This window comes from Bombus flavifrons, chromosome 15, assembly GCF_040668555.2.
Source record: "Bombus flavifrons isolate JBK064 chromosome 15, iyBomFlav1_principal, whole genome shotgun sequence".
Taxonomy (NCBI): Eukaryota; Metazoa; Arthropoda; class Insecta; order Hymenoptera; family Apidae; genus Bombus; species Bombus flavifrons.
Window position 1 is genome coordinate 6,304,059 of NC_138456.1, and position 19,013 is coordinate 6,323,071.

The following is a 19,013-nucleotide window of genomic DNA, read 5'->3' on the forward strand; positions in this document are numbered from 1 at the left end:
ACAGAAAGAACGAATTTGGAAAGAATGTATTAGGAAGGATTTAAGAGTATAGGTTCTCCTATTTGAGATTATAAGGAAAGAGCTGCTTTATAAGTCGTTCTTGGTTTGTGCAGTCGATAAGCTGCTATCGATTTCTATATTATGAAATATTCTGAAATAGTAGTGATAGATGGAGTATTTGTATAGGAGCGTCCTATTGAGATGGAATGTGTTTTATGTATTGCGTTGTTGTAAAGTACACTCTCACCAATGATTAATAAGACATCTACAGAAAGTAAGACGAACCTGAGAATGCTACGCGGGCAAAATATAACGAAATGCGAACTAAATCTATGTTTATGGATCCTTTTATTTTTGTGTCACTTGGCGGCTAAAATGAAGAATTTTAACACGCTGACTATAAAGACATAACCGTTGCGCAAACATTGTAGTTCGTCTTTGTTGGTTCTTGTCTACAGATACAGTTGTAACACGTGTTAGTAATCTGTAATAACTAAAATCCAAGTGGCAATTGTATTGTCCTGGTCGCGTTTAGCCCTTAATCCTCCAGGATTATGGCACGTCTATCGTTGCAGAGCAGGAAACGTCCAGCTCTTGATTGTCAATTAAATGTTCGAGACCTTCTCGAATAGTAACACGGAAATATTTTAATTATTTAAAAGTAACAGATATTTGTCTTGAACATTTGCGATGAATAAATTCTAGAAATTGTTAGAGTGAGCTGAACAAAAAGAGTTCATATGACTGTGCTTGGATTTAAATGTGACATTGTATTAGCAACGTTTTACGGATTACAAGGATAGTGTCCTTTTCTCATTTTGTTAGTTAAAAGCAGCGGAAGATGCAGCGCGACCGAAAAGGTTTGAATACCCGTCTAACTACTCTGCACAAAGGAGAACTTCGTTCCAAGGGATCGAAAAGGAGGGAAAAGGACGAAAAGGAAGGTTTGATAGCTTTTTCGAGCAAAAGGTGTAATTTATACCAACTGCTTGAAACTTCTTGAGACGAACGATTCGTTTAGAACGCTTTTCACCAAAAAACGAAGTCAAGAGCGTGGAACAGATTGAAACAAATCTTGCGAGAATCGTCTCGTCGCTTCAGCTTCGATGACGTAAGGGAACGTAATCAAATCGTCCAAGGCATGAACTCGATTTTACCGACGTTTCGCGATAGTACCATTGTATAGGGTCCGTGGAAAGGACGAGATAAATTGTTTACAGCCGGCGATATCGCACGCTCGAAATCATCAGTCCGTGTTCAAACAGCTTTCTCAAATTTCCCTCAAGTGACGAGATATTTTGATGCATAAATTCGCTGAGAGAATAAGAGATGTTGAAATCACGATCATTATTCACGTATGTAAATATTGTTTCCACGTACAGAGATCGCGAGAGGAATCAGGAAAGCGAGTAGAAATACCGTGACGGCCAACAATAAATAAAAGTTTGCATCCCGTCCGCGACAGTGCTGCGTATTGTCTCACCACCGTGGAACACGTTATAATCCGTACACAATGGATCTTACGCGCTTTATACACCGGCGAGATCGACGAGCGCTTGACCGACGAAATGAATGAGATTAAAATACCGTCGCGTTATAAAATTCAGCCGGGTGCATCTGGTAATCTGCATTTCGTCGTGACGAAATTTAAAATTTCGAAGACAATGACATTCGATCGTTACTTAACGTTTAATCAATCTCTCGCGAACAGGGCTTTAACTTTGTAATTATAGATCTTGAAGTGAGGTACAATGTACAGGCCGTGCCTATGTATAGGGTAACAGCTATACTTTATCGATATACTTTATAGGTATCAGGAAGCAAAAAAAGGTTACGTAAATGTAGGTCATTTAGAACTTCGTTAAAAGGTTATAGCATCGAAATATACGGAACACAAAGAGGACGGTATTTCGAACTTTAATATCGCCCCTAATTTTAAACCATTGCAGTTTTACGTTTGAATAACTGTTTCAGTGAAACGAAACAAAACCGAAGCGAGCTTCAGTTTTACGATTGCAACAGAATAATAAACTCAACTTTTCGATAAAATTTTTTATGTCTTACATTTATACGATACTCATGGTCGATTAAATCTACGGGATATGCTTAGAAAATATACGAAATGCTGCGAATATCGTGGCGAAAGTAAGTGCAAACAACGTAGACGGGGAACGTTAAATAGAACGATTAAAGCAGTGATACGGTGACGTACGGTTATCCCGTGTTTGACTAAGGAAAAGAAGATAGGCGGCCGCGAAGAAGTTTCAGGGGCTGAAATAAACAGGGGGCGTACGCACGCGAGCAAACAATTTCGAGGGTGGGCTGTTTGCATTACGCCGAATCCCCTGGAATCCGTGGGGCAAGAAGTTTCCACGATATCTCGAAACTCCAGGGAAATATGCTTATCCCCGGGAAATACCGATCGAGAGATGCTAAAACGAAATAGGGCCGGTCGTTCCGATTCGTCCGTTCAGCTTCTCTTTCCATCCCCCGGTCACCGATGTTCATGGAGCACGCCGAAAATCGGGTCATTCGAACTTCTTCGTGTATCGGTTGTGATCGAACGACCACCCGTGAACGAACGAGCCTTCTAATCAATTTGGCTTGGCCAGGGGTAAAAGCACCCCTCCTCCTCCTCGTTGCCTCCCTTCCACCCGGCTGGACCAGCTTGTTTCTCCTCGACTCTCGGCAAATTGCTTATCGAGTCAGCATCTTTTGTTTTTTCCTTTCTTGCTCGCGCGAAGCACAGCTCGATGTGTTTTCGTTTTCTTTCAGTTTCCGATAACCTGTTCGCTCGTGAATATACACGGGCAGAAAAATATACGGATCTTTTATGAATATACCGTGTGTTATAGGAAAGAACTTGAAATTTCGTTAGATTCGTTATGAGACTCAACCGTCATGATTATATTGCCAAAGTTTGGAACAAATATGAAAGATCCTTTTGTGTTATATGAAACAGTGTTTCATAATATATACGTTTGATTATACTCATATTGATACTTTACCGCATTACGCCGTGAACACGTTTCTCTAGTTTTAGTCCATTTTATCATGCCGTGGACGCTGTCAAAAGAGTAGAAAGACGACAAGCATCTCTGTGAATTGTCTACATCGATGCTTCAGTTTGTTTTCGAAGGAAGAAGCAGAATTTTGTATTTAGAAGAAAGCAAGAGTCAAAGCCGTGGACGATGCTGAGTAAACGCGTTTAATTTTCCCGCAGGGGAACACATTGACTGGAGGAGCGTTTGCAGTCAGGCAGCTGCCAAGTTTCGAGATCGCGACGGCGCCACGAGTCTATCGAACTATTAATTCCATGGATGGAAGAAACCGTATTGACACGAACGATACGAATTGCGGAGGACAGGAATCAGCGACCGATTTCCATGGGATAAGACTCGTATCCGATGACCAACGTCCTCGAATAATCGACCGTTTTATACCTCGATACACGAATCTCGTATGGGCACCGAGAAACGAGATAAAGACGTAGTCCGATGAGGATAAAAAGAGTCTGTGAGCGAACGTGGGAGAGGAAAATGGCTAGATGCCAATTCCATCAGATATTAGCATGGAAATGGAGTGTGATTTGTGGGCTGGGACTAGCTGCGGCGTGGACGCATATTTTCGCGTGTGCACGTGCAGGAAAAACGCGGCGTTCCGTTCGTTTCGCCTCGGCCAGGATCCAACCAGCGCCGGTAACAAAGTTAGAGCGACGCCAGAGGGAAGGGACGACGATGATGCCTGGCATCCTAGCAGCTGAGCCGACAAACACATCAACGGTGTATACCCTCGGGATTAAACGGGAAATTTATGACTCCTCTTTCACGTGGATCGTATATCGATTCGGCGCTACGTTGACCGAGAGATTGTCGCGAACAGGGAGGTCTCTTTCACTCCTTCACCGTGTCCTTGGCTTTCCCGGATGAGATCTCTCTTCGTTTATCGCGTTTAGGAACGAATCACATTAATCTATTCGATATTGTTTTTTCATTAACACTTTGGATACCACGTGAATTTAATATATACTCTTTTTCTAGAAGAAATTTCTTTACACGACGCATGTGTAAGTAGGGCCGGCGGTAGTGTTTTTTTTTTTTTTTAGGAATGACTAGAATATGCGGTTAAATAAATTGCTAACGCGAATACACCATCGGTTTTCCATTCAACCGAGTCACAATATCGGAAACTTTACTCCCATGGATTGATTTCTTCTATTCACGCACGCTGGGAGCTCTTCAAACTTCTGGCAGGCAGGTCGTGCCAAGGGTCTCTTATTTTTCTCCGCCCCAACTTTAAAAACAGCTAAACGTGAAACGTGTCCGGCAAACTTACTATTTTCGCGCGAGATTGATGAAAATCTGTGCGATTCTTAATGCGCTAGCCACACGGATCGCGTGAATTCTGTCTCGTAAAACTCGCGGAGCAACGACCTCGATAACGTAAGTACAAAATCGATTCGAGTGTGTATCCAGATGACAGAAGATTGATGGATAGACTCGTAACTACTATATTGACTAACTTCTCCGATAAACACATGTCTTTATAATCTCGTATCTACGGCGAATAAAATACAATGAACACCTTGGAACATTCTGCTTCTCTCAATAAAAATACACGTCGAGAAAAGAAAATGAGATCCGGCTGGTTGAGAAAACAGGCAAGAGCGATCAGTATGAATGGTGTATCTTCGAAGGAGGCACTACGAAGTCTCGTCATGTTCAACACGGTACCAGAGAGCCGGTGGGATGGGATGGGAGGGGTGGCATACCAACGAGTTCCCGCAGCGACTCGTTCCATGGAACAGCGGCACCATCCCCGTGTCCTGTGTCCCATGTTTCGTAGCAGAGAGGAAGAGAAAGGCGACTGTTAACCGCCCCCGCGCGGTCCGTTAATATTAAAACCCCTTATGTGTGGTTCGTGCGGTCTCCGTAGGCCGCCGACAGCGCGTAGATTTACATAATAAAAGAAGCCAGCCGTATGACTAAAGGAAAGTAAATCCGACGTGGGATTCGTCTGACCTAAAAACAATTGCCTGTAAGAAACAATCGCCGGTGAAACTCTGCAGGATACCCTAAACCGTGCGCACGGTAGTCTTCTTTTGGACACGGATGATCGATAGCGTCGACAGTGTCTTCCGGTTATTTAACGGCAGCACGAAGAACGGGTTAACCGATAAGGTTTATGCGGAAAGCGGTTAACAGCCAGTCCAAATTCGGATCGAGGCTTGGAACGGTGTAGCTGATAGTTGTCAGCGGAAGTTTCTCGCTTTGGTTTCAACGGATGCAGTCGATCTCTCTTCAGGCTTCGTCACACAGTTCGATGAACTTCTAATTCTCGCCAGAATTCGGAATGCTCGCGAGAAGTACAAACGTTCGACGAAGTCTAACGAGTTTCGAGTTCTCTGTAATGTCTCGCCGTGTCGGAGTTTTAAGTCTAATGGGTGCAAACGATCATCGTACTTTACGATCGACTGATCCCTGTACAACGTTCCCTGGAACTTTGACGCGGAAGAAAATGTTTCGTAACCTGTGTCACGCGATCGTTCTGAATTCAAATCACTGTTTTAGGGAGTAATTGACAGACGTTGACGCTGTCACTGGGCGAGGCGCATTAGGTAGACTTGCAGAGAGAACTACGCAACGCTAATACGTGCACCTCGAGAATCGAAAATTTCCAGCATACCAGGGAAGCAAAGTGAAATTTCATTTTTCCATTGCGAGCACGGCCACGCTGGTTTCGTATAATTGCCAAACCGCGTCCCTGGCTACTCTCGTGTATTTGCGTGTACATCTAAATTTATTTTTTTTTCTCTCCTTCGCTCGCACAGCCGTCACTGTGCACGCTTCTAACGTCAAATTGCATCACGTAACTCCGGCCAGATAGGCGCGTGATTAATGGGACGCCATGAAAAGTAATATCATCGCCGGTTTCTGTTCAGTCATACCGCGGAGATACTCGCGGAAATAGTAGTTCACTGACGGCTAGGCAATATAAACCACGGCTATCTGCATCAATCTACATGCCACGAAATATCCGACTATTCTAGCGCGGATGAAATTGTGGAGAACTTGTTAAAGAAACGTTTATTTCGAACACAGATACTCTCTGCGCTTTGATTTTACGAAAATAATAAATTATTTGAGAAATCGGCGAGCCTCGGTTCTTGTCATTACCAGGAAATATTCTAGCATTCTATGGTCGATGAAACTCTGATGAATCAATTCCACGAAATATTTTACGATACTCGTGTCAATGAAAATCAGAAGAACCAATCGTACTGCGTTTCCATTTCACGGAAATGGCCAATCATTCGAGAAATCAGCGATGCATTTGGTTAATCCGTTTATTTTATTCTCGCGGATATTATTATACCTTTATTTGGGTCATTCCTTTATTTGACATTCCTCCGCAAATATCAAGGGATCGAGGTAGCATCGTAAACTTTCCGAAGGCTTCTCATTTTCAGTGATCCCAAAAGCTGATCCGTTCTGGAATATTTCATTCGCTTCCGAGGATTATATCAGCACGTTCAAGCGTCTCGATAACGCGATAAGTCCGGATAGATTTTGCAGCTCTACGGAGAGAACTGGAGTATTTTCGAGAATTCTGCTTTATCGGAAGGTGAGCCGGAACTATAACCGATTAAATAAAAATTTTCTCGATATTCCTCCTTATCTCGGCGCACACTATTAGATTTCCGATTAATTATCGCAACGAGAGACCGTTCGAAAATGCAAAAAGAACTGAACACGGTATAACGGTCGCTATGGAGGTGTGAGCTTTCACTCGTCATTTTCAGGGAAATACGAGTTTCAGAGATATTTCTATGTTTAATTCCGTTGAATACGAGACGCGAATAATGAGAATGATACTCGCTGTTGGATTAACAAACGTTTCGTTTCTGTTACGCTTTTCAAATGATACTTATTGCTAGATACAATTAGAACGTTGTGGTCGGTCGTTCGCCTGATGTGAACTTAAAAGTTAAATTTTATTCCAATGGCAGTTTCGTCTCACCCTGGTTCAAATAAAAATCCCTTTTGCTTCTTTTTCGTTTGAGCTAACGACTTTAGCGAACCACCATTAAAGATGACTACGGAATTCTACATCCTTGCACAAAGTATCGTCAGTCTTGCCTGAAATTAGGAATTATTCGAGGCATAATAATGACTCGACGGATTCCTTTTTAACGGTATCTTTTTCGTAATCATTGTTATATCGAACAAGAAATTATTTCGTATAATTTTATGAGCTTTTTCATGAGATACCTATGGTATTACAAAGTAATTCTCGAAAGTAACAACTGTCCAGTTTTCTATTCCATTCGCATGTATGAAACTCTAAACGGAACAGTCCTCGTACACAGGATGTAGTTTCGGAAAATTCTGGTCGAATTGGTAAGAATCCCGAAAAATTGAACGTATGAAGATACAATAAGTTTATTATAATTATTGACGCAGTATATTAATTTACTATAACTTAATCATTCTGTGTATTTTCGCGTCACTCGTAGATTTTTGATAATTGCAAAAACTAAAAGTCTTACGCCAGCCACTTTGGCTGTTTTGATAGCGTTTATAGTCAACAATCGTCATTCTATCAAACAACGTTTCCCGGACCTAACTTCCGCACGCATGTACACAGCGGTACAGATTAAAGACAAGAAAAGAAACAAGCTTCATTCAATTTGCATGCCCGAAATTGCAACGGCACGCCGCCAGGTGTATTTCTGATGAAATTGAAGGCGAGGAGTGTGGACTGGCGCGCGGGCACGGCAGCTGCGGGAGCATAAATTCCACGGTGGCGCGTGTGCTAGTACGTAAGCGAGTTAAACGCGAAAAGTCTATCCAACCCGGCGGGAAGGATGTCCCGGACAACGTCGCAGCTTAGGGGATTACATGGCGCAAAAATAATTCGACCCGGCAAATAATAAATTCAGAAGCTACGCTGAGTGTGTCTGAAAGGAACGTGCAGAGACAGGAAAGGAAAAGATGAGGTCGCTGATCCTACGATGGTTGGAGATCCCGGTTGGATTTACTTGGGAACATTTATAGGTTTGCTCGGTTATCGGAATAAATGTTATTTACTCAATACGTTCGCTTCGATTTTTTTCAATGTCTCTGATACATTAACATTAATTTAGATTTAATTATGAATTATGAACGAAAGTAGCATCTTTTCGTTTCATTTAGAATTTTTATAGTCGTATGAAAGTACTACCAGGCGGTAGGAAATTTAATATATTTAGATGTATATAAATCGTACAAATTCATTGCTACTGATGCATACGATGCGTCGATGTAACTACTTAGTGATACTGTTGATTCAACTGTTGTAATTTTGTCTTTCACGTCTTGATAAAGTAATTTAAAAAGTTGACAGTCCGTTCAAACTGGATCATTGTTACCTAAAATAAAAACATTTCTATTTAAAAAGATCTGCAGTCCCAAGAAATTTATTAAATAAAATTTGAACAGCTGTTTATTATAACGCAGTCATAGTATCGTTAAACATATCGAACGTATTCTGAACTTTTGCTCTAATCTTCTGTGTACCGAACGTGTTAAGAACGTTTTCAGCAGATATCGCACTCTATAGACTCGTACTCCTTCAACGTGTCAAAATATTCCTAATATCAACATAGTGTTCGACCGTGCGTATACGATGATTACGTACAATTAAACATTGATTTCCGGTCAGCAATCATGGCCAGTAAATTCTTGCCTTCGTAAACACCGTAGTTTACTGCATCAACGTACCGAATTGACACAGAATCGCCGCGTCTCCTAAAGCATGTCTCCGGTTTGCCTACAGATACAGACCGTCAATATTGTCAATGTTAATATTATATTTATATCAATTCCCCGCCATTAAGCTATTTAACTTACGAATACTAATTCGAGAAAGAAGAGAATGTTAGATGACCACCATCAGTAATCTCTTTTGTAATTCATATTGCATTTTTCAGCAACAACGCTGCAATTACGTATTCCGTGTTACGGTGCATTTAAAACGGGTCCGAAAGTGAGCGCGCAGAAATTACAAAGCGTAACACGTTCACTGAAACATAGACAACCGTCATCGTTTCGTAAACAACGGGCAAGGCCGGCTCAACAGGCCGACACGCAACCTATCTCTCTGTTTCTGCTGTTGTTTCTGAATTCATCAACAATTTGTCAGGTTACGTGCGCAAGCACGCACGTAGGAGGGAAAATTGTCTGGAGCCGAGCGTTTTTCAGACACGATATTCTATTCGACCGTACAAAACTCTGCGCACGAGAGGTCGAGCCTATTTCCTGCCTTTGAGAGTTTATCGAATCAACGTTTATTACGCACCAGCATCCAATATGATTTACCTGTATGCGACGACTGCATGCAACAATTAACCGTTCGTTTTTCCTCCTGGGAAAAACTGTTCTATCGTTTTTTTGTTTTTTTTCCTTTTTTAAGTACGAATACACGCATCCACGTAGGTGATTTGCCAGTTCTTTGTTGACTGAATTTCTATCGTTTATCAATTTTCTCCGTGACGTCGTCGTTTTTCGAAGTTCTGTCACCTTCCAGAATTCTGGTACATACGTTTTCACCCAATTTCGAAAATTCTCAGTCTCCTCTCTTCTTGTCCGATGCAGTTATGATATCTCGGGATTCGACACACACTTCGAAAATTTAGGCTACTCGTATTTGTCCCTTTTCCTTCTTTCTTTTTCTGGTTCGAATGTTTATCTGTAGCCTGTGTAAGTTCATCATCTTCGAATCTCTTTCAATTGGCATTTGAAGATTATATCTATTGGTGAAATTCGAAATTTAGGTTCTATCATATTTCTTCTCTTTCCTCTTTCAAATTCTATATTTTTATATTGTAACGATATGTATACAGACACACACATATATATATGGAGGAACTAAAAGAAATCTGGAAAGAAATGTCAAAGTAATGAAAAATCAGAAGACGTTGAGAAATCGCGGATTCGAACCCGGGACCTCTGATTCGAAGGAAAGTGGTTCAAGCACTCGGTTAGCGAAAACTCCTGTACGACAAAGGACCTATACGATATCCACAAGAACTTCCAATTTCCTCTTCTTCTCTTATTCTAGTATTTTAGCATGCTGTTTAGAAACTCAATTTTCTTATTACCAAGGATAAAAAAAAATATATGTATTCTACTTTCTCTTCGCATAAAGTAAATATACATTTCTTATTTGAATGTATTAATAATTTATTAAAAATCCTTATAGAGCATATTTCATTGCGCAGTCTTCGTTTGACACAAAGGACCAAATTCAAACTGAAAAATGCGAGCAATCTACATCTAATTATACCGGAATTCCATTCGAGTTTCGTATTTTCATAGCGAGGAGATTTAAATCAGGTCGACGATACTGGAAAGCTAAGTTATTATTTTAAATTGAGGAATTCTCGCAATTAATAGGCTTTGTAGCGCTTTTGACAAACGTGATCCAGCATTTAATATGCAACAACAATCGTATCGTTGTCCGATGTTGGACGTACAAAATGATCAAAAGGACGTGAGTTTGACGTTACTATGGATCGTAGCCGCCTCATCTCGTAAGCGGAAATTGCGTTTCGATGATGTATACTCGTATTTAACGATCGAAAAGAGAAAAGCAGAAAAAGAGGAAGAGAGGACGGGAAACGAAAAATGAGATACTCGTAAATATTAATCGGAAAAGAAGTGTACAGTTGAACGGTCGAAAATCGTTAAAGAGGTCATTTCCATAACGCGAAACGATTTCGGCGTGTCCTACAAAAGACAATAACTTGCCGGGCCGGATTTTAAATTGAACAAATGGCCGGCTGAAATTATTGCGACGCGCCGTTTCCGGTTTAAATCGAATACACGCGAGTCAGATAGTGATCTACACGCGGAGAGAGCACGGTTTAAACGTGCGGCCACGTGTGATAATCAAACGGTAGCAATTATGCAAATCGAAGCGCATGCAATTTACTTATTCCGGCTTCGACGTGTTAGGAGAATCTAGTCCCCTCGATCGGCCAACATCATTCACCATTTCCAACTCTTTAAATTATTTTTCTCTTTTTTCATAGAGATACACTGAATCGAGAAAGTATTTAAAAGTATTTTTATGCACATATCGCGTGTGTGTTATGTAAAATATTCTAATATTTTATTAATACTGTAACGACACACGACTATCAAAATTATATTAGTAATGTTCGAAAATGTATACAGAAGTTGCAAGATATTTATTACATGCATATATTACCATACCGTGGATATTTATGCAAATTTGTATTTTTACGAGTATTTGAACGCTTGCTATAGAAAACATTCACGAATATATCACGTATGTTATATCAAAGATTTTGAAATTTCGTTAGCACTGTAATGGAATTCAACTATCACGATGATATCGGTAAAATTTGAAGCAAGTCTGTAGATACATTTCATAAAAGTCTTCTATAAGTTTCTGAATAATTTTGCCAGCCTGTGTGCAAAATTTAATTCGTTGAAAAGCTTCGAACGAATATTGTCGACAGTGTAGATCTACCCGGAACATTTTGTTACAGAAGTAAATTCAACAAAGGAATTTCTACGAGATCAAATAAATTCGATATTTTACTATCGTGACGGGTTTGCTAGGGAGTCCACTTGCTCGATTTTACACTGTATAATTTCAGTGCACGTATTTTTCGTACGTGATTCTTACGGTCGGTACAGTTAAACCTATATTTGGCTCGGTTTTATTCGAACGTACATTTCGAAGAACTATACGTGACGTGCTCTCGTGTTCGCACTCGCGCAGTCGCTAAATTTTACGTTGTAAAATCCAAGATTTCGGAAAACCGCGTTACGATAATGCGTTCTTCCTGTTTCCTGTAATTCAACGAGCCGAAGCTGGGAATAGTTAGAAGGTTCTGTAAATTATCGTCACGTTACCGACGCGTGCGACGTTTCCAAATTGTTGTGCATCCGGCTTGGCATCGCCGTAAATCCTTCACTCGTTTAGCATAACTCGCACATAAATCAATGAAATTAAAAATTACACGCTGGTATTTTGTCATTGTCGCGGAATAATATTCAAACTCATCAGTTCGGTCGATTATCTATTTTCAGTTCACTCAACCCTCCTTCATGGCCGTCGCTACACTCTGCGTATTTTTTCACAGCAAAAGAAAGAAAGTGAACTTTCCGTACTTCGCTTTATGTAAGTGATGTGTGAAGAATTCATGGACGGGACTGGGAGTCGCTTCACGCTTCTCGGCCAGCCGTTAAATTACAAAGTTAACTGATATACGGTTGGCGGCTTCTTCTCCACGTTAATATCAAATTATCGCCACTCGCGAGCTGTGGCTGCTTGAACTTCCGGGCTCTGGCTGCGCCACCGTTGCTAGACACTTCGCAGAAACTTTGCCGATATACGGAGCCACGGGTGCGTGAGTTTTCGCGACTCCGTCGCTGCTGAAGGCAACTGTATCTCCTAATGCGACCACCGAAGGCACAGTCCGTTAATTCGGGATTAATACTCGAGAATTCAAGCCATCCAAGCTTCAATTTCTAATAGAAACTTCTACTTGCCAAATCGTCGATCTTCTTAACGAAAGGATACCGACGTGTTGCGTTATCGTGAAATATTTTCATTCTCCGGTGTATCTTTCTCGCCGTTATTTCTTCCTAATCGCCAGCAACGATTTACTCCAGTTTATTCGATCGTAATCGAGTCGTTCGCAGGAAACTATCGATACGCATGCATAAAATTAAGCAATCTTGACGGTCGAGCGTTTTACGCCGTCGTCTACCATTTTTATCGCGGTCTTATGAATACGCCATTCGGTCTTTAACGGTGTCGAGAGGCGCTGCAGAAGTCATTTCATTCTTCCGACGTCGTTGAAACTCGGTCAAGCCTCGATACTTTGTACGAGTACTCGGTGCAAATACTTTCGCAACTTATAGGAGTCGGCCATATCAACGAACTAATTACGTCAAGATAGTAGTAGATAGAGATTCGTAGGTTAAATATACTCGATAGTTCCTCGATAGTTTCTTCGTTCCAAGAGAGAGTTTCGAAAATGGTACTTTCTAGCCCCGAAAGTTCCATCCACGTCTAATTACGATACACTTGCGTCTTTCCTTGAGCTTGTACGATGTTTTTTTTTGTGAAAATAGTCAACAATCTAATTACAGAGCAAGATTTCAGAGAGGCGTTTCCAAAAGCATTCCCAAAGGTGTCTAAAAGGCGCCCGGAGCGGTTCCCTGAAAGATCCAGCTCTTTCTTCTGGTAGAAATAATTTTATCAGTGAAACCGACGCGGCCTACATACGCCGGATAAAAATCTATTGGCTCCTGTCCCCGTTCTATATTCGCGTTTCACCGCGAGTCACAACCGGAACAATGCCTCCTGCGACTCCCTTTTAATATTTCTCTTTTCCTTCTTCCCGTTCCACGGGCTTCTGCCCGCCCGCCCCCGGCCATTCTCTGCAACTAATTTCGGCCGTGCCGCCACGGAATCAGATTGCGGCCTCTTTCGTTTGAATTACCGGGTGCCAGCAGGCAATCGGATCCTCCGTTCCCATAATGCTCGTTATTGTTACGGCGATTGGAAAGTTGGCTGCACTTTTCTCTACTACGGCGAATTCTTTTCCAGAGCAAACTGAATGTCCATGTTTCGAAACTTGTATCGCAGATATCGTAAGAGTAACTGATACGATATTGTGTTTCACGATGAACACAATATGTCGTGCTTATCTTCCTAATTAATTAAAGAAAAGCTAGCGAACATTTGGAAATTACTTGTTGCCACATCGTAACGTTCGTCTATAGAGATTTATTGCCAACATTGCATTAGTAATTTTATTGTGTTCTCGAGTATTACGACATTAGTTACGACATAAGTAAAGTGTATTGTAACATTTCGACAAACAGTAGCCGAATTACACGATTGACATTATCTGTTTACCTTATAAATATTTCCAATATTGATACCGATTATTAGTTTGAGGTCTTAGCTTCTATCTATCGAGTATTTAGTTTAATAAATACAATCTTGGTTGCGCGATTTGTAAATAAAACAATTATATTTGTAAAGCCTTTAGTATACGGCTTTATACGTGTTACAGTACCTTTGATATCGACATTGCAATTTCTTTGTAGTTTTTCTGTATGAGGTAAAATTGAGTTAAAAATTTTCTCTCTGCATTCGAAACGGTGCAAAGGGACATAGATGGTCACAGGAGTTTTCTCTAATTGTTTAACCATACACGGTGGCTTTATCTTCCGTCGTGATTTAGTTTTACCGGAACAGCGGCAACGACGTGGACCGCCATTTCGTAGAAATTTGTTACATCCGTTTCGATGGTGCGTTAGATAAGTTTCAATCAGGCCGGCTATAAATTCCCTTTCCGCCGGTGCCAGTAATTTTTCCAATTTATTGCTATTGCCCTGCCTCGCTTTCGAACGTTGTTATTACGCCACTGGATTTTCCATTATTTCCTTATTGAATCGTTCATTTCTTCTGCATATCGTGTCTCAAGTGAACCGTGCACTTCGTGCTTGTTCCGCGTTATCGTTCCACAAAGTCATCGTGAAAAGTGGATCGTGAGTCAATTGAAAATCGGAAATGCAATTTCACCGCGGGAAAAGGAAACAGAAATTTCTACGAAAGGAGAACAAAACGAATTCGAGTTTAATTCGAACTCGGCCTCCGCCGATCGCGTCGATTATTACCATCGACACGTCGCCAGTTATATCGTCACATTAGAACGAAAATAGGGCAAAAGTAGCGACCCCAGCTAATCGTGTTTTGGCAGGCTCCGGTTCCACGTCGTTTGCCAAGTTTGGACGTCACAATACTCGAAGAACCGTGCTCCTCTATTTTCTACCGAAACAACACTGATTCTTGACGGAGCGAGAAATTTCGTTGCACGAACGTGCCTCCGCGACGAAAACGACGACGGCACCGTATTATGTTCTGCACGTTCTCCGCGAGCCATTTTGTAATGGTCCGCAGAGGGTCGGAATGCGAAAAATTTTACAAAGGGTACGCCACGTTGCATCGCACCAGCCGCTAGATTTCCCCTTTACGCCACGCCGTGTGGTAAATATCTCCATCGTGTTTCGATAAATATAGGAACCGATTTTCTTGGTGCTTTGCGGCAATGGAATTGTTGAAACGATATGATATATCGAATAGCGTAATCGTCTATTTAATATCTCTTAGGATCCTAAAGATTGGATACCTCGTCTTTTTTTTTTTTTAAGTAATTACAGATTGAAAGGTTCAGATTTCATCGGACGACGTTAATGTACCTTTCAGATTGAACCTTCCAATTTTTTTAATGGAGAAATGGAAAAATGTTATGAAATAGAAGAGTTATTTGCTATATCGGAAAACTCTTCTACTAGAACATCAATAGCTCCCCACCTCTCCCGGCGAGAGATGGAACGGTTAAAATAAAATTTTGTTTTCCTAATCTAATATCTAAAACGTCTTCCGTTGTCTGATATTTTTCGAAAATTTTAATGATTCTAGAAACGACAGCATTTCAAACGATCAACTTTATACGTTTTTAAAAACTCAGATAAACGTTTAGAATACTTTGTACGGAATTTCTGACAATTTTCAACGATAGAAAAATAGATTTCGGAAAAGCTAAGACATAGAGGAATACCAGTAACAAGAAAAACAAGGGGAAGAAAACGGAAGCAGTAGTTCGAACATATTTTGTGACAGAATACGCCCGGAGAGTGCATAATTTTTTCACAATCCAGTGACTTTTATGTCTTCAGAATTCCTGCGCAGCTGTGCGCCGTGTTGGAGCTAACATAGGAAGCGGTAGTGCGATGCACACCATTGGTCGCGGTGGAATACGAAAGATAAAGTTACGAGCGGATTTCGCGGCGGCAAGTCGCGTTCAAATTTCGCCCGTTGCATCGGAGGCAGCGCGTCCTCATTGTTTATCGCATTCCGGATACGCCGTCTGTTAAAAAAGTTCGTCTCCATGAATCGGGCCCCTGTCTGCCGGAGTTACACGCTCGCGGCTCTTCCTTGTTCCACGAAATTTCTCCGCGACCTAGATTTTTTTTTTCCTCGTTTTGCTCCCCAAAGGCTGACGCATATCGAGAACGTCGTCGGTCGTTCAGAACGTCATTGGATTACCAGTGAATTCTTGGGACGTGGCTGTCTGATTGATTCGAAAGTTTTATAGGTCCGTAATCTTGGTGCTTTGAGTATCATCATAGGAGAAAAAGAAGTAGGTCTGTCAGACGTCTTATCTCCACCGAGCCATTCCTACAATACGTAACGATATCCGCTCGAATTCGATTTCCTGACGTTCTTCCATTTATATTCCCGAAATCCTGATCTACCGCATTTCCGGGAATATATTCGCACAAGGCGTAAAACTCGCACGTCAAAACCATCTACGCGTTGAAATCTCCTCGTACCTACTTGCGAGGAGAGTTTCGCCCGGCGGCAAAACTCGACGTGGCCTTTCCTCCGATTGGAACCGCGTAGTCCGCTAGACACGGCTATTCCACGCTGGAAAATTAATCGTCCTCGAGAGCGGGGTGCCCGTAAAATCGAAGAGTCGTTTCATCGTCGGCATTAGCCCAGGTTGACGTATTATTATGGAATTGCCGTCACGTGGCCGCCGATGAACGATCGAAAACGCATCAAGAGACCTTCCCTTGTCCGAAAGTTAAGTCACTCCGACAACTTGGTAACAGCCTTCGTGATTGCCTCTAATCCTAAAGACTTTCCAATATCTGATAGTCCAAGAACCGTCTCCGGAGGATCAGCGTCCTCCTCTTAGACCTCGCGTCGCATCCTTCCAACGTACCTAACCGGATTCTCTCCTACTTTTCTCGTCTACTCTTCCGTCTTCTTTTCATTGTTTTCTAATCAAGTTGCACTCGCGATCGCTGGAAACAACATCGTCGAACAACGCCCCGACTAATTGGAGGAAATGCGACCGACGTGTGTATCGCACGGGATGATGAATGGATCCGATGGCAATCGATCGCCTTGTCACGGGCCTTTTCTCCCTTTGACAGTTTAAATTATATACGGATTAACCCAGATCCGATTGGCGATCGGGCTTGTTGTCGAATTTTTCCTGCGATTGTTTCCGCTCATTGTCGGATCGACCGAATCGATCCGCCTGTTCGCGCTGCCACGTAGAAAGGATTTGATAAATTTCTGCCGGAGTATTCAGGAAACGAGAGCAAACGATCCTGGTGAAAACGATGTTGCGAAGCTTTGTACGGATTCTCTTGGATCGTGACACATTCTTGGCTTTTAATACATAGGTCTATCTCTTAAGCATGTACGCGTTCTATTGCCAAATGAACGCAAGTCCCTCGAGGGACAAAGCGACGTAATCAATTGTATCTACCAGCTACGTCAGTTTCACGTTACTTCATTTACCTGTATCTTGAACGAATACATTTACAGGTACACCTGGTGGAAACATCCTTCATGTTACGCTCGACGTTTCCGACAATCTGTTCGGATAGATGCTCGGGATTTTCAGATACAACCCGTCGCCTTCGCTCGGTATATCTTCGTATCGAAGATAAGGAAACGTTTCCTTTCTCCATACGGTAAGATACTAAAAATGCGAACAGCCTTGCAGCATCTTGGAAACGTTTCGAATTAGAACGATCGTGGAAATCTACAAAAGCGGCGTCCCGACGTTGAGAAGATTGGCAACGATGGCGGTGAAACTCGTACAAAGCTACCGGTGATCCTTGGGCGGAATAACGAGCAACATCCGCAAGAGAATCGGTTGGATCGGAGAGATCAATGGGTGCTTTGCAAGCTAGTAGTTTTGAACTAATAATCGATAATTTGCTCCTGAATTGCAAATACGTCTGTAGTAGAATCGTGTATAGGATTCGCCTAAGCAGCCCAACGAGCATTTCTTCAACACGTTAGCGTTACAAAGTCATTTGTTAATTCTCATTATTTGACGTGGACATAGTAAGTGGATTTAGAATTTTAATTCAATAATAACGGTTTCTTCGTGCCATAAAAATTCTAGCTAAACTCTGATAAGATTCAAAATTATCTCACTGTATGAAAACGAACCTGTTTCGTTAATGAATTTTGAATGTTTTTCCTTGATTCTCCTCAGTATCTTATCCATTTCGTTATTTGATAAAAATTCATCGTGAAAACGCTGCGAACTTTTCGAAGGACCCAACACACTCGTAGACGTTAAACAAAATTTCATTTAAAGTTAACATCGAACCACATTAACACGGACAATCCATTTAAGATTCGAGAAACTCAGCCTCCTTCGACATCTTGTAATTGGTCTGACTCATAAAAGCCACTGGTCTTTCGTTGGAAAGCAACTGATGTTTATATCGAAATAACAAAGCCGGGAGAAAAACTGTTCTTTTATCTTCATCCTCTTTTCTACTCTTACGAATCTTCTCGGCCTACATCGGCGAGATATCTCGGGGCAGCGGGCTTCTCCCGCGGGACGATCGAGCAAAATTGGCTTTCCAAAGGTGGAAAAGTGAATGAGTTATACACACAAACCTGACAAGTTCATCGATTCCAGCCGAACAAAAGGAGGAGTCGCTATGAAACTTCTTATCGCCGCGATACAGGGAGAAACATTCGAAGGAACGTTCACCGTGATTTACCTTTCCGTGTTGGATCCTCTTAAAGATCGTCCATTCGCCAGCCTTGAACGCCATAAATTCCGTATTTGTACCATCGAATCGTTAAATCGGCCTCGAGAAGGAAGAGGCGAAAGATTTACCGCCACAGACGTGGAAATTGGAGAACGTCGCGAATTGAGTTGCCGACACGGATCTCGATACTGTTTCTGTTCACCGGAATCTTCTTTCTAAAGACCACTGTGAACGATCCGGAACATAGATCGGCCACAGCAACCATTGAACTCTGTTGAATCGGACACATATGGTACAATGAAAAACACCACTAGATTTCTGTTATGACTTGTGTTTGTACGGTGTAGAACATTAGAAAAGAAGTAGAAACGAGAAATAGAA